Source organism: Marmota monax, unplaced genomic scaffold, assembly GCF_021218885.2.
Source record: "Marmota monax isolate L192 unplaced genomic scaffold, Marmota_monax_Labrador192_F-V1.1 WCK01_AAM20220418_F8-fsc00064, whole genome shotgun sequence".
Classification (NCBI taxonomy): Eukaryota; Metazoa; Chordata; class Mammalia; order Rodentia; family Sciuridae; genus Marmota; species Marmota monax.
Window position 1 is genome coordinate 8,513,962 of NW_026694542.1, and position 16,866 is coordinate 8,530,827.

Genomic DNA, 16,866 nt, shown 5'->3' on the forward strand with positions numbered 1-16,866 from the left:
AAAACTTGTATGCTGAAAATTATATATTGATGAAAGAAATCAAGCAAGATCTAAATGAATGGAGAGACTTGTCATGTTCATGGACTCAAGTTCAACTCAAGACTCAACACAGCAAAGATGTTCAGTCTCTTAAATTTGATGTACGGGTTTAATAAAATTCTACTTTCCCTGTATCATCTATCCTAAATCTAAGATTTTCCTGCCCTTCCTCTTTTCTCAGATTGTACTCTAGAATCATCATGATTACCATCATCCACATTTGTAGAGTCTTTCATAAATTACACAGTGCGTTCACATACCACATCCCTTGGTCTCCCCAAAAGCTCTGTGGGCTAGTTGTGATCCCGGTTTCGGTTCGATGTGTATTGCATATCTCCTAGGTGCCAGGAAAGGAGATGTGGTTTCCATTCTCCTTTTCCTTCATAGCACAGGTGCACCAACCCTCTCCAAACCTCTGCTGTTGATGTACAGATTCACCTGAAATTGCAGGGCCTGGTGTAAGAGTACAAATGGAAGGCTGCATATCTGTGCCTAAAATATTAAAATGTATCAGCTGTAAAATAACCAAGGTATCAGCTGTAAAATAACTGTGTGTTCGTTCAGTCCTACCTTGACACATCTGATCAGGGACAAGTTCACAATTTTTGATGATTCCATCCAGTACCTTTCTCTTTACACACTCAATTTTGTCCTCCCAAACACATGTATAGACATCTTAATTTGCACAACCAGCTTATATCCATTCCTGCAGCAAATAGCTGCTCTTTGGTCACATTTTAGGTATATGATAGTGGCACGCTCTTCTGTCCAGAAGGTAGACCTATTACAGTGGCCCTCACAGCTTTTTGGATTTGGGCAGCAAATCCCAGTGTTCCAGGTACGTGGGACATGATCTAGGGTTGGGGGATGCTCCTGTGGCAGGGGACCCACAGACTCCTCACCTAGGGGGCAAGAACCATTTAAAAGACTGGCAAATCAGTGTCCTCCAAAGTATGGGGTTTTTCAATTTTAGATTTATTCAGTTTCGGAAAGGTAATATGCTACATCCACTGCATAGTATTAATTACCCTAGTGAGGTCTGGAGAGAGCTTCACAAATATATTGGCACTTCTGCAACTAAAATACAGTAATAGTCATTTTAAGTGGGTGGAATAAAGACTATAAATAGTCTTTATAGATGCCTCTATAAATTCCTCATGTCTTTTCAAGACAGACTTTGCCACCACATGAGTTTGTGCCTAACTTAACAAAAAGCTTTTCAGAATGTCTGGAATTTCAAAACTTGGAGATAAGGGGTAGTGGAACTATAATAGAGTTATAGCACATGGCCACTCAACTGGAGACACATTTCCAGCCTCCGTTTCAACTAAGGGTGACTATGTGACTAAGTTTTCATCACAGAATATGAGCAGAAAGGATGAAGGCCATTTTTAGTCTGAGCTTTCAGACACTGAGCATATATTTTTCCACAGCCTCTTCCTCTTTCCTACAAGCTGGAACACAGATGTGTCAGTCTCTGTCAAGCAGATGAGGAAAAAAATCCTCGTATGTGTGAAGCAACAATATGGAAGTCCTGGTCTCAGAAAATGGCGGTAGGAATGGACAGGAAAAGTATTCAGGGGCAAAATTAGAAAGACTTGATTAATTAGATGTACTGGTATTATGATACAGATGGAAGATTCTGGAATGTTTCTCAAATCTCTAGCTGGGGTGACTTGGTAGATAGTGGCCTCATTCGTTGGGAGGAGATTTCACTTTTCAGAGGAAGATGATAAGTTTAGGCAAAGACTGTACAATATCACTGTGGGCACGTCCAAGGAGAAATGACCTCAGCTGTCAACCATCAAGTGTGGTCTGTCCAGTGTTGCTCCCCTGACTTTTGCTGGTAAATTCTCCTTTTCCTTCCTGATCTCTGGGATCCTAATGGTGGTTTCTGTTCATACAGACTTCGCCTCCCTAGCTACAGTTGATTGGTCAAGGATGGAGGCCTGATCTAAAGTTGTTGTAAAGAAGAATAGTAAACCTGTACATCTGGGAATTACCCCATACAGGCAGCAGTTTGGTCCATAAATGTGTGAGACCAACAAGACAGGGGAGTGGGAGAAAAATAAAAGTCAGAGGTTAGAGTCTACTGGGGGAAGGAGAGGCAGCAGAAGAATTTACAACCAAAATAAAAGGAGTGTCAAGAGAAACTAGAGAATACTAGCCCCCATTTAGAATTCAGGAAACTGGAGCTGAAGGACTAGACTAAGAAGTGGTCTCCTCCAAGACTCAAACCCTGGTCTTTTGCTCTTTGCCCTGCACTACTGGGGGAAAAAATCAAAATAAAAAAAGATCCATGAAGGGCTGGGGCTGGGGCTCAGCGGTAGAACACTTGCCTTGCACATGTGACGCACTGGGTTTGATCCTCAGCACCACATGAAAATAAGTAAACAAAATAAAGGTATTGTGTCCATCTACAACTAAAAAAAAATTTAAAAAAGATCCATGCTTTTTGATTGTACTGTGTTGTCATTTTCATTTTCATTTATTTATTTATTTTTGGTACCAGGGATTGAACCCAGGGGCACTTAGCCACTAATTTACATCCCCAGTCTTTTTTATTTTGAGACAGGGTCTCAGTAAGCTGTTTAGAACTCGGTTAAGTTGCTGAGGCTGGCTTTGAACTTGTGATACTCCTGCCTCAGCCTCAGGAGTCTCTGGGATGACAGGTGTGTGCCACCACACCCAGCTTGCTGTCATTCTTAAATAGACTTCTAGGATTTGTATTCGCAAGCTGTTTTTATTTTTCCAGATTCCCTCTCTAAGCTTATGCCCATTTCTAAACTGCGGGCTCCCCTGTTTCTGCCCTCATGCTGCTGTCTTAGTGGTCAATATTCACACATCTGCTTAGGACTCGGTTTTTAGGCTTCTGAACATCAAGAGAATCAAGGTCCTCAAAATTGCTTCAATAATAAATTATCGAAGTAGAATGAGGAGTGATATGACACAGAGGGTTTCTGAAGTCCCTAGGTACACATAGAAGAGTTTTTTTTTGGGGGGGGACATTCAGAGTCACATGCCCACTGCATTTTCTCAGATACTTCAGTGTTATGTCATTTGTCATTTCCCTGTATCTTATTCTCAATGTCATAAGTCATAAAGATGAGTCATTAAGATCATTTACTCAATTTATCTTATGAGCATACTAATAAAAAGATTGTTATTGAATCTCTGTGATTTAGATAATGAAAGTGTGGTAGGAGTTTTAGGAGACACAATAAAACCTTTAATTAAACTTGACAATGGCCATTAGACAAGTAATTAGTGTCACTTGCTTGTTAATTGGATGGTTGATATGAAAAATGGCTCTGAACTAAGATTTATCTTAGAATGATGGAGGAAGCATAGAGATTTATATTTTTTTTTCATATTTGTTGTGCATCTACTATGCATCAGGAACTATGCTGTGTAAGAGACTCAGAGCAATAAGCAAGACAGAAGAGACACCTGCCCTTCTGGTCTTGGTGTCTTAAGGTACTGGCCTCTTTCCACAGCTCACTAATTGAAAAATGAGCTCCCCCAGTACCCCTCTCAGTTGGAGAGGGTACTCACCAGGACCCAGGCCAAACTGCCAGAGAGAATAACAATATAATTTTCATATTTAAATCTCACTGTGGCCCTTCAAGGTAGGATAACTTGGTAAGAGAGACATCTGGGTTCAGATGCCAACTCTGTATTTTCTGCTACGATTGATCTCCCAGAGCTCCTAGTTTCCTCATCTTCAACCCTTAGATGATAATACTCATAGTATACAGCATATAAATCCTTGGCATATGGTAAAACAGCCATTCTTACTGTCAATAGTTCATTTTTGAAGAACTGAAACTTGGCACAGAGCAGTAAGTGATTTGCCCAAGATCACACAGCAGTAATTAGCAGAACAGAAAGCTGAAGTCAGACCTTTTGACTGTATGCCAACTTCTCTTTCCAATGTGGCACCTCTATCTGGTATGAACCTAAGAAGCAATTATCCATAGGTCCAGCTACAAATGCTTACAAAGGAGGGGTGCAGGCATGGTGTTTGGAAAAGACAATCCGAAGGGATCAGGAAAGATGTGGCGGGGAAGGATACCTGACAGGTTGTTGGGCATAAGATCCAATCAGGAAACTTTGAGCATCTGGCTTCTGCCAGCTCACCTGCGGCCAAACACTGACCTCTGCTGGCCGCCAGAGGGGACGAGGGGCCGGCGCTTCTCCCAGAGTGTGGAGGATGGTGGAGCTGCAACCAGCCAGCGATGGCCATCGCACCAGGGGCCCTTTCCCGGGGTCTTGCGACCTTGACTCCCTGTCTTAATCACCCAGGATGTGCTTTATGGCTGAATCCGAGCCTTGCGTGGGGCAGATGAACCAATGCTAGACCAAAGAACTACCTGCTCTCCGACAGAGCAGACGCTGTCACCAAAGTCACCCCCACTCCCGCCCGCATCTGGTCAGGATCCGGGTCCTGACGGAGGGTTAACTGCAGAACTGAGGTCACCAAAGCGTCTTCCTCCCCCCTTCCCTCTCTCTCTTGACCGGAACTGCTTAAGAAAAAGAAGGGGAGGGGGGACCCAAAATAGAAAGCCAGTAGTCTCAGCCTTTAGACTCCACGCATAGCTTTGTCACCTCCATGGGCTGAATGACATTAGCTAAACACCTAGATTGAAAGAAAACAGAGCATTTCTAAATAAGACCATGCGCATTTCTTAATATAAAATTGAGGAGGAGCATTCTGCAGGAAACCCTGTGTACAGTTCAGCCCACACATGCTAGAGTCTCTGAACAGCCAGAAAACAGGCTGGAGATATGACATATGGCCCACATAGTAATGCCAAGTTGGTAAAACAACAGAGAACAGCTCAACAGCAACCAGCCGGAGGTGTGTGTTGGAGAGAAGGTCTCTAGCATTTTGTACAGAGCTCAGCATTTTTTTTCTGTAACTTGGATAAAAACAGAAAAAGACAAGCTTGTTAGCAATTAAAATATATTGATTTAGGAGGTAACTTGAAAAGATTTTAATAATCTTCAAAAACAACATACTTTCAAAAATAAAGATTGATGTCCAATCCTTTATTATCTCCCCCAATCAAGAATATCCATTTGGTATGGAAGAAATCTGATTGCCAGGCATGGTGACACATGCCTATAATCCCAGTGACATGGGAGGCTGAGGTGGGAGGATTGCAAGTTCAAGGCCAGCCTCAGCAACTTAGTGAGAATCCTGTCTCAAAATAAAAAAAAATAATAAAAAAGCTGGGTGTGGTTGTGCATGCCTGTAATCCACCCAGCTTGGGAGACTGAGGCATGAAGGTCTGGAGTTCAAAGCCAGCCTCAGCAACTTAGCAAGGCCCCAAGCAACTCAATGAGATCCTGTCTCTAAACAAAATACATAAAAAGGGAAAGGGATGTGGTTCAGGGGTTAAGTGCCCCTGAGTTCAATGCCCAGTACCAATAGATAGATAGATAGATAGAAGATAGATAGATAGATAGATAGGAAGGACTGGGTATGTACTCAGTGGTAAAGTGCCTGTGGGGTTTAATCCCCAGTAAAAAGAAAAAAAGAAAAAGAAAAAAAAATCTGGCATGAGATTTTTGTGGAAAGTGAGGGGGAAGTGACTTGCATGTGAGGAGCCTGCAGAGGTAACCTGCTAGTGAGGGCAGCTAAGCCTGACAGGAGTAGGCAACACATTTATAATGTATGAAGAATCTTCCAGTGCCTCATTGGGTCACCTGAACTCACCCTAACTTTCTGAGGTGGATGTGGAAACTAGTCCCTTTCTCATTTTCAGATAAAGTAACTTGGGACTTGAAGCTCGGATGGGAGGATTGTTTCAGAAGCAGGTTTTTGAACTTCTCCAACCCAGTATACTATTATTCATGCCCCATGTGTGTGTGTCTATGTGTGCCAGGGATTGCAATCCTCCTGCCTTAGCCTCCTGGATCTCTGGGGTTATAGTTGTCTGCCACCATGCCTCACAGGTAGAATGCTTGCTTAGCAGGCACAAGGCCATGGGCTCGACCCCAGAACTGCAAAACAAAGCAAAACAAAACCAAATTACCACCTGTCCAGTTTTGGTGTGTTGTCTAAGAAAAATAAACACATTTGAAAAGTCTATTAAAATATTTCCCCTTCCAATTACATATCTCTGTGAAGTCAGAATATTTTCATATTATTTCAATCAAAACAATAGATTTCAACAGGTTGAGTATAGGAAGAAACAGATATGATAATCTACCCATCTTCACAAATTTGCATTTGTGAAAATGCAAAACAATGTCACTCTATTAGTTTTTGCTTTGGAAGATATATTTTGCATAAACAGTTACTTATGTTAACATATTTATGATTTGTGATGATACTTTAAATGAATTAATAAATATTTAGAAAAAAATTTTTCTCAGGCTTTTTTTTTTTCTTTTTGTGATGCTGGGAGTCTAACCCAGGACCTTGCATATCTGAGTCAAGTGCTCTACCTCTGAGCTTTATCCCCAGCCCTCTTGAGTTTTTCAGTTTTTATTTTTAATATTTTCTTGAGGTGCTGGGATTTAACCCAGGGCCCAACACATGCTGAGCACATGTCCTACCACTGAGGTGTATCCTCAGCCTTAGTTTTAATTTTTAACATAGTAAATGTCAGTGGGTAGTGGACATAAAAATAAAGTCAAATACATAAACAAAAGTTCTTTGGAACTCTCAATAATTGTGAAGAGAATAAAAATAAGCCAGATACAGTGGTGCACAGCTGTAATCCCAGCTACTTAGGAGACTGAGGCAGGAGGATGGCAAGTTGAGTCTAGCCTGGGCAACTTAGTGAAACCCTGTGTCAAAATAAAATAAAATAATAAAAAGAGCCTGAGATAGATGTATCCCAGGTACACCTCCATTTTTTTCTAAGTGTTTCATGCTTTTGGTTCTTATAGTTAGAACCTTGATCCATTTTTGTGTCAATTTTTATAGATGGGAGATAGGAGTCCAAAGAGGTGTCAAAATTAAACGACTTAAATGAATTAATAAATGTAAAACACAGATTCTCTGGTGCCATTTAACTGTCAGTTGTTATTCTTTTAAGCAAAAAAGTTTTTTTTTTATTTTTTAAATTTTGAGATAGGGTCTCTATTAAGAGGCTGAAACCCTTGATAAGTTGCTGAGGCTGGCCTCAAACTTGCAATCCCCTCGTCTCAGCTTCCTGAGTCACGGGGATTACAGGCATGGACCACCATGCCCCACAAGCAAAAAGTTGTGAAGGCATCTTCTGAAGGCAGACTGTCTAGGTTCAAATACTTATCCTGCCACTCCCTGTCACATCCTATCTGTAAAATGTAAGTACTAGCCTTAGCCTCACAGGGTTGTTATGAGGATTAAATGAGATAAAATGATAAAATTAGTTGAGGTAATTAAGATGATAGGAAGAGATGAACTCAGTAGGTATAAACTATCATTTGCCTTTCTACAATTCTGCAGAGAACCATCAACTTGGTGAAAAGCCTAGAAATTATTCCACAGGAAAAACCTGGAGGAAATGGAGCATGAAGCTGTTTCTAAATATCCAGAAACCAGATGTGGAAGAAAAGATCTTTTCTTGGTACTCCCCAAAGAACCCCAAACCCTGTATTTAAATAAGCCGTTCTGGTCAACCCTCCCCAACCCCCTTTCTTCTGGATGTACCTATAATGCTCAGTAGCCATCCATACCAGCATTTGCCAGTTTGTAATTATAATTATTTAGGTCTCAGACGTTCCCATTGGATATTCCCTTCCATAAATATCTACAAACTGCTGACGGGCTGCCAGACACTATGTGTTTAGGCTCTGAGGCTCATGGATGGATAAGACACTGCCCCAGTCCTCCAGGTCACAAGATCAGCAGAAAGTTAATTGACAAAAGTTTGAGGGAGCCACGTTTCTGTTCGATACAGCTGCTTGCTGTTCTCTCCTGTTTTTCCCCAAGTCCTTACTTTTGAGCCAAGGCAGCAGCTACTTCTCCACCGTGAATCATCAGACCCATAGAAAAAGCTTCTGGGCGGGTAGGACCAACGTTCTCTGCAGGTCTCTGCACCTGGAAACAAGCCGCTTTCTGAGCGCAGAGCACCCTCTAGTGTCTATTCGCGGTAAGGCAGGCCAAAGCGTAACCTAAAAATCCCTACTTATTGCCAAGAATTCTGTCTCCCACCAACCTTAGTCTAATGTTGCTTATGCTAAGCTGCTTTCAGGTTTCCGCTGCAAAACAATATTGCCAGTTTAAAAAAAAACAGTTCCCAGTTCTTTTTGTGTGCAGGCCCTGTGTTAATTGACTTACCTGGCTTTCCCAGGAGGGGGACATCAAGATGATGATATTTGAAATACAGGTGGAAAAACTGAGGCAGGAGGAACATCCAGCTGGAGGCAGGGCCAGAATTAAACAATAACCACCTGAATACCATCATATGGATGATTACGTTTCAACAGATGTATTATTTCCTGGGGTACCAACATTCAGTCCTTAGCACTGATTAACCACTCTGTCTCTTGTATTTTCTCTTTCAGAGAAGAACCAGGCTTCTAACCCCAGCACAGTTCTGATGGGTGGGTTGAGGGGATACCAGCCTCACATCCTGTCACTTTTCCCCACAAGCATACTCTACTACAGCGCAGGTGGCTCCCTGCTTGTCCTGATGGTCCACCCTCATTTCTCCATAATTCTGTCTGCGCTACTTCTCTACACACAGCGGAATCTCTGCTCTTCCTTTAGTATCTACTAGATCAGGTGAATTTATCATTATGAATGTAAAATAGTCATAAAATGACACAAAAATGGTTTTCCTTGTTGGTGAGGGCCTGTGGCTTTCATGCAATTCTCAAAGGAGTCTGTGAACCCAAAATGTTAACAACCAGCCACTGCATTCTTCTGTAGACCCCACATGGCAGGAACTTATCACTTTTATGCATTTGTTATTTTCCCAGCTCCTAGCAGAATATAGCTAGAGCCTGTCTACTCCTGTCTCCTTCAACTTTCACTACCTTTGTTCAGGTTACCCTGACTACAACAGCAGCTTCCCAATGGTCAACTTCTGCCTTTTGCCCGTGAAATCCATTGCTCACCCAGCAGAGTGCTCTTCAAAGTCAGATGGTAGCCAGGCACAGTGGCGCACACTGGTAATCCCAATGACTTGGGAGTTTGAGACAGGAGGATTGCAAATTGGAGGTCAGCCTTCAGGACTTAACCAGATCCTAGCTCAAAATAAAAAGAAAAGGAAATGGGGATACAGCTTAATGATAGAGTGCCACTGGGTTCAGTCCCTAGCATCACACACACACACACACACACACACACACACACACACACACATCAGATTGTGCCACTCCCTTGCTTCAAACCTTTCAGTGACCCTCATTAAACTCAGAATAAGATCCTAATTCCTCACTCTGGCCTCCAAGACCCTGCATGATCTGGGCTCTGCCTGGCTCTCCAATCTCAGTCCATAACCACTGTTCTCCTCTCTCCCTCTGCTCCAGCTACATCTGACCTGCTTCCTGTTCTTTCAATGCTCCAAGGTCCTTTCTCCCTTGTTTGGCAAAAGATTCCTGAGAAAATCCCCTTCCACAGACCCAATCTCTTTCAATCTAATTAAATCAAGAAGTGAGAGTTTCTTTATTTGGTCTTCAAGTTGTACACTCAAATATTAGAAGCCTGTTAATTCTAAATATAAAGCTAGATACAGCTAATCATTTGAATTATGAAGCCAAATCAATATTTGAAATGTTAAGCATAGGAGTGAATTTTAGCCTTGTGTTTTAAAAGGATCAATGAGGGACTTCTGCTTCTGCCCAGGAAGGATGAACTGCTATAGGAATTCCCCTCTCTGCACACAAAGTAACTAGAAAATTGAACAAGATACATGAAACAACTGTTGTCACACATTGGACAGCAGGTAGCATAAAAGGAAGATCTCTAAGGAAGAGAAACAAATGAGTTGAGCCTCACAAGTGCCCCAGGTGATTGCCTGGAGACAGCTCAAAGGGTGCTGCATAGGCTGCTAAAGCACAGCCTACGGGCCTCACTAAGTTTAGGAGACAAAGTTGGAATTCAAAGCAGCTAAGGCTGCCAGAATTTGTAACAGAGTGCAAGGTAAGGGAGAGAAAGCCAGGTGTGGTGGTGCATACCTTTAATCCCCATGACTTGGGAAGTTGAGCCAGGAGGATTGTAAGTTCAAAACCAACCTCAGCAATTTAGGGAGACCCTCAGCAACTTAGTGAGACCCTGTCTCAAAATAAAAAATAAAGAAGCTGGGGATTTGGGAGTTGGGGATATAGCTCAGTTGGTAGAGTGCTTGCCTCACATGCACAAGGCCCTGAGTTCAATCCCCAGCACCAAAAAAAAAAAAACGCTGGGGATGTGGCCCAGGGTACACTGCCCCTGGGTTCAATACCCAGTTTTAAAAAAATAAGGGAGAGAGAGAAAAAAAAAAAACACCTAGCCCCACAGACTTTCAGAGGGATCTCCTCAAACCGTTGGCTGGCACTGATCTGCATAAATGTGTATCACAAGAAACTCCCAAAGCTAACCAGAAAGCAGTAAACCAAACAATTCTTGGAACTTACACAGGGATAGGAATGGTTCATGCTTCTAGTAGCCAGACCTCATAACACAAATGTATTAGGTAGTCTTTAGAAGGGTAAAGAGTTTGTGATGTTAAATTAGCTCCGAAATAGAGGCTGATCTGGATCTGCCCTAACAAAGATTAAGAACAAGACTTCATAAGAGAAGAAATCACAAGAAACTTAATGGTATGCCAGAAAAAAAATGTAACACTCTTAAAGGAATAAACAATGTCAAGCATGCAACAAACCAAAATACACAATGTTGGGCTGGGGATGTGGCTCAAGCGGTAGCGTGCTCGCCTGGCATGTGTGTGGCCCGGGTTCGATCCTCAGCACCACATACAAACAAAGATGTTGTGTTTGCCAAAGACTAAAAAATAAATATTAAAATTAAAAACAACAACAACAAAAATACACAATGTTCAGCATCCTATAAAAAAGTGCCAGGTAGTCAAATAAAAAAAAATACCCATAATCAGGAGAGAAATCAAGCAACAGAAACAGACCCCCAAATTCAGAGATGTTGGCATTAGTAGACAAGGACCTTAAAACAGCCATTATAAATCTCAGAAATATGCTCAAGAATATAAAGAAAAACAAATATGATGAAGGAAGGTATGAAAAAGACCCAAAATGGAACTTCAGGACATGAAAAAAACATGATCAAATTTGAAAGACACACTTGATGAAATTAACAGCAGATTAGACGCTGCAGACAAAAAGGTTAGTGAACTTGAAAACATCGCAATAGCCAGATGTAGTGGTGCACACCCATAATCCCAGTGGTTTGGGACGCTGAGGCAGGAGGACTCAAATTTAAAGCCAGCCTCAGTAACTTAGTGGGACTTTCTCTCAAAATAAAAAATGAAAAGGGTTTGGGATATGGCTCAGTGGCTAAGCATCCCTGGGTTCAATCCTTGGTACCCAAAACAAAAACAAACAAACTCCAAAACAAAAACATAGCAATAGATACTATTCAAAATAAAGCACAAAGAAAAACACACAAAAGTAACAGTGCCTTATTGGATAATATCCAAACCAAGATGTACCACAATCAAATTGTTGAAAATCTTAACAAGAGTACTTAGAGATTGATGAACACACACACACACACACGCACGTACACACACACACACCCTCCCTAGTGAAAATGTCTACAACTCCTGGTGTCATCACTGAGAAGGGTTCAACATCACTTCTGGAATATTTATACCAAAATATTTGTTGTTGTTTCGTTTTTGGTTTTGGTACTGGGGATTGGAACCCAGGGACACTTTACCACTGAGCTACATTCCCTAGCTCTTTTTATTTTTGGTTTTGAGACACAGTCTTGCTAAGTTGCTCGGCGACTCTCTAAATTACTGAGGCTGGCCTAGAACTTTTGATCCTCCTGCCTTGGCCTCTCAAGCTGTGAGATTAGAGGCCTGAACTACCATTCCCAGCTCATGCCAAAATTTATACCTTCTATTTAGTCATGAGAAATATCAAACTAAAATTGAGAAAAAAATTACAAAATTATTATTTCCTTTTACTGATCAGTATAATAAAGTATTTGACTCCATTTTTGATATTTTACTGCTGACATTTTTCAAGATTTTCCCCCTATTGCTTTCTCTTATGTCCAAAAAAAAAAAAGATAGGGCACTCCCCACCCTTGGCACCATCAGGGAAATTCAAACCATGAAAACCCTGACCCTTGCATCAGGATCCTCACTCTGGTCCTACTCCCTAACAATAAAACCCCAGGATCATTCACTCCTCCTTGAAAGCCATTATGAGGCGTGTGTGAGAAATTGCCCTCCTCTGCACATAAAGCCCCATTATATGATTAATAAACCTTTCCAAAAGGTGTGTTTGTGTGTGTGTGTGTGTGTGTGTTCATCAATCCTGACATCTAAACCAGATTTTGGGTAGAGGTTTGATCTTGTCTCCTGAGTGACAATCACAAGACAACTAACATAGCGAACCAAGTGGCTTAGATGGTGATCCCCAACTCCAAGGGGCTTTCTCAGCCTGGCTTGCTAACTGATTCTGCTGCCTATTAGAAGACTAATAATTTGAGCTGTGCAGTATTGTTTTACATTTGTTAAGCCCTAATATACCTGTTATAGATTTACCCATAGGAGTACGAGGTTGAGGCTGTCCTAAAGTTACCCTGATCTGTGTACCCACATGGACCTATTGTGCAGCTAGATTATATCATATGTCTTCTTTTTTTTTTTTTTTTAATATTTATTTATTTATTTATTTTTTTAGTTTTCGGCGGACACAACATCTTTGTATGTGGTGCTGAGGATCGAACCCGCGCCACACGCACGCCAGGCGAGCGTGCTACCGCTTGAGCCACATCCCCAGCCCTCATATGTCTTCTTCATTCCAGCAGGAACCATGGCTGAGACTCAAAGAAATGACAGTAAGTCATCACTTTGTGATCATTGGTGGTATGTCTCAACCAGGCACCAGCTAATGCCTATGTTCTATATAGAGCCTTCAAGGGAAAGACAGATGCCCTGTGAAATGTACAGGCCCATCATGTTCTTGCTCCTGTGAGGAAGAGCAGTCACCAGGATTAAACAGAAATATGTCCAAGTACTCATGGAATAAACCATTATAAAAAGTAGCCCAGAATGTTTTACCTCATTCCTCTTAGAAGATGCCATCACCCAACCAGATAACTATAAACCAGACCCAGGAAGAATGTGGGTTTGATTAAATGCTATAGCTTATCAACATACCAAGGGATTCATTCAAACCCAGCTTAAGCCCAGGGTCCCTAAATCAAGCGAAACAGCAGTTGCCATGAAGGATGCCCCTGATCCTAAGAGTACTGATTTGGAATTCTAGAGGAATCAACTTAAAAATATAAGCAGAGAAAAGAGGATCCTTTCCCGAAGGCATAGCCAGTTACACACACACACAACCCACATGCCCTTGAATCAGGGAGAAAGAGCAAAAACTGAAACAGAAGTTCATGATTTAACCCAATTGGAAGTCTAAAATTTACTTTTAAACCTGTAAGATAAAAGTATTTAAGGGATTGAGGATGTAGTTCAGTGGTAGAGTGCTTACCTGCATGCATGAGGCCCTGGGTTCAATCCCCAGTACCACCCCCCCACACACACACAGGCTGATTTGGCATATACAAGACATATACAGGTTTATTTAGGAAAGTAGATGCATATTAAAGGGAGAATGGGGACAATCTCAAAAGTGAGAGATGCCTTTGGGGTAAAGAAAAAAATATATATTCAAGGGAGAATGAGGGCTATCATTCTCCAGCAGGAGAGACAGTCCTGATTGTTTTTTGACCTTCTAAAAGCATAAATTCTAAATTAACTTTAACTTCTGCTTCAATGCACCAATTAGCAAGCCTTCATGGTCTTAATGGATGCAGGGGTTCAAATCACAGTTATACTAAATTTAAACAAAGTATTCCCCATACTCTTAGACATGTTGCCAAACACAAAATAGAGGGCAAATAGGTGTGCAAAACTCCTCTGGTCATAATGTTCATTGCCCTAAAATATCTCATAATGGGCATATACCCTGATCTAGAGAGAACTAAATGAAAACAAGGTTAAATCTTCAACTGGCTTAGCAAAATGGGAACATACAGATTTGCCACATCTATTAAAATTGTTTACACAGACCAATATAGATTAATATAAGGGCTTTAGCAACTGAAAACCCATTGTATAGGGCCAGGGGTATAACTCAGTGGTAGGGCACTCACCTGCATGTGCAAGACCCTGGCTTTCATCCCCAGGACTACAAAGAATAAAAGCAAAACAAAACATTTTTAGGCCAGGCATGGTGGTGCACACCTGTAATCCCAGTGTCTCAGGAGGCTGAGGCAGGAGGATTCAAGTTCAGAGCCAGCCTCAGCAACTTAACCAGACCCTGTCTCAAAAATAAAATATAATTTTTGGGGGGCTGGGGTTGTGGCTTGTGGTAGAGGGCTCGCCTAGCACACGTGAGGCCTGGATTCAATCCTCAGCTCCACATATAAATAAATAAATAAATAAAATAAAGGTACTGTGTCCAACTACAACTAAAAAATAAGTATTAAAAAAATTTTAAACATAAAGTATAATTTTAAAAAGAGGAGACTGGGGATGTAACTACGTGGTTAAGCACCCATGGATTCAATCCTGGGTGGAACAAAAGTACAAAAAAAAAAGCATTTTGAAAACCCATTATATATAAGATTTATTTAAAGAAGGGGTGATTACAATGAACTATTACTCAGTCTTAAAGAAGAATGAAATTATGGCATTTGCAGGTAAATGGATGGAGTTGGAAAATATCATGCTAAGTGAAATAAGCCAAACCCAAAAAACCAAAAGACAAATGTTTTCTCTGATAAGTGGATGCTGCTCCATAATGGCAGGGGTGGCAGGAAAGAATGAAGGAACTCTGGATTGGGCAGAGGGGAGTGAGGGGAGGGGAGGGGGTGTGGGGGTGGGAAGAATGGTGGAATGAGACAGACCCTACATTACCCTACATACATGTATGACAACACTACCGGTATGACTCTGCACCATGTACAGCCAGATGAATGAGAAGTTGTGCTCCATTTGTGTACAATGTGTCAAAATGCATTCTACTGTTTTGTATAACAAATTAGAACAAAATTTCTTTTTCTTTTTTTCTTCATTTTTTGGTGCTGGGGATTGAACCCAGAGCATGCAAGGCAAACACTCTACTAACTGAGCTATATCCCTAGCCCAATTAGAACAAATTAAAAAATAAATAAATAAAAGATAAAAAGAAGGGTTGATTATCCCATTTTTTTCCACTCCGATTTGTCTTAGTCTTAAACATAAAATTAGTGAATGATGCCTGATGGTGGATTACCACAATCAAAGTGCTGTAGTTCCATGCACTAAGACTTTTGTACTGTTTTTAAATATATATATTGTTTTTTGTCTCCCATTCCTGGCAACCTAAAACCTGGAACTCTCCAGTGAGGAGTATCTTTTGCATGCTAATGAGATGCCTGGTGGCTGGGGCCCCTAAGTAGCTTCAGGATGGGTCTGGTTACCTGAAAGACAAAGGCTATATAGCTTTGGAATGCTCCTTATTCCCTATCTCTAGGGTGAGCAAAGGGGCTGTGACTGGTGATTTGTGATTGTGATTGGTTACCAATGGCCAATGATTTAATTAGTTATGTCTATGTAATGAAACTTCTGTGAAACCCCCAACCTTTGGGGTTCAGAGTGCTACTTGGTTGATAGCTATTTAGGCCTAATACCTTGCCCTAAGCATGTTTTTTATTTGACTGTTTCTGAGTTGTATGTTTATAACAAACTGGTAAACAAAATAAAGCATTTTCCTGAGTTCTGTGAGCAGTTCTAATAAAACGTCAAATTTGAGTTGACCATGGGAATTCCTAATGAAAAGTACAGGAGCCCTGGGACTTGGTATCTGAAGTAGAGGCAATCTTGTAGGATTTGATGGATACCCAAGGGAGATAGTATCAGAATTAAATTGAGTTGGTATAAGAAAAACTCACACTTTTGCCATCAGAGATGTTGTGAGCAAATCAGGCATTGTGGCATATGCCTGTAATCCCATCAATTTAAGAGGCTGAAGCAGGAAGATTACGAATTCAAGGCCAGTCCTTGGCAACTTAGTGAGACCTTGCTCAAAATAAAAATTAAAAAAGGGTTTGGGGTCTGGGGATGTGGCTCAAGCGGTAGTGCCCTGGCCTGGCATGCGTGCGGCCCAGGTTCGATCCTCAGCACCACATACAAAGATGTTGTGTCTGCCAAAAACTAAAAAATAAATATTAAAAATTCTCTCTCTCTCTCTCTCTCCTCTCTCTTTAAAAAAAAATAAATAAAAAATTAAAAAAAAAAAGGTTGGGGATGTAGCTCAATGGTGGAGCACTTAAGTGTGAAACCCTAGGTTCAATCCCCAGCACCACCCCAAATAAAAGTGTTATGAGTAAAATAAAATAAAAATAAAAAGAACAGACAAGCCTCCTTATCCTATATTACTAAAATTACTGCTTCTATTTAATCAGCAACTGGCAAATACTTCACAATCATATTTGGTTAGTATGTTCTGTCAAATGCCTATTTCAGCCAGTTTGCCCTCTAGTTTTGTTTTTTTTTTTTTCCTTCCTGGCACCTGGAATTGAATCCAGGGGCACTTAATTACTGAGCCATCTCTCCAACCATTTTTTAACCTTGATTTTATTTATTTAATTTTATGTGGTGCTGAGGATTGAACCCAGGGCCTCGCATGTGCTAGGCGAGCGCT